The following is a 487-nucleotide window of genomic DNA, read 5'->3' as shown; positions in this document are numbered from 1 at the left end:
GCGCTCCCCCTGTCCTTCCAGTTGGCCTGTCCCTGGAACCCATGCTCCCAGAGGGTTCCATCTGAAAGGGGCGACAGGCTGGCGCTCACCCCAGATTTTCCGAGGGGAGCCTGACCCACCCCCAAAGATACTTTGGTGTCTTAGGTGCTACTGGGGACCCCCGGGCCCGTCTGGGTGGGATTTTTTCCCACCTTTCCAGCCTGGCCCACCCGGCGCACAGGCCCTTTCCTTGGTGCTCCAGGGAAGCCCGCGGGGTTCAGGAGCACCCCCGGGAGGCCGAGTGGGTCCCCTCACCCTCAGCGCGTGTGCGGTCGGTCAGCCATCGAGGGTGGTCTGGAACTGAAGGCGAGTAAGAGGGACTTCCTGATGGCTGACGCTGCATTGGTCCTGCGAACCCCAGCTCCTTCCCTGCCACTCAGCTCCCACCTCCCTCACCGGGTCCTAGGGCCAGGTCATCACCTCGGGGGCAGCCAAAAGCAGTGCCTAG

Source organism: Bison bison, unplaced genomic scaffold, assembly GCF_000754665.1.
Source record: "Bison bison bison isolate TAMUID 2011002044 unplaced genomic scaffold, Bison_UMD1.0 scf7180017864456, whole genome shotgun sequence".
NCBI classification, from domain to species: domain Eukaryota; kingdom Metazoa; phylum Chordata; class Mammalia; order Artiodactyla; family Bovidae; genus Bison; species Bison bison.
This window is presented reverse-complemented; position numbering follows the sequence as displayed.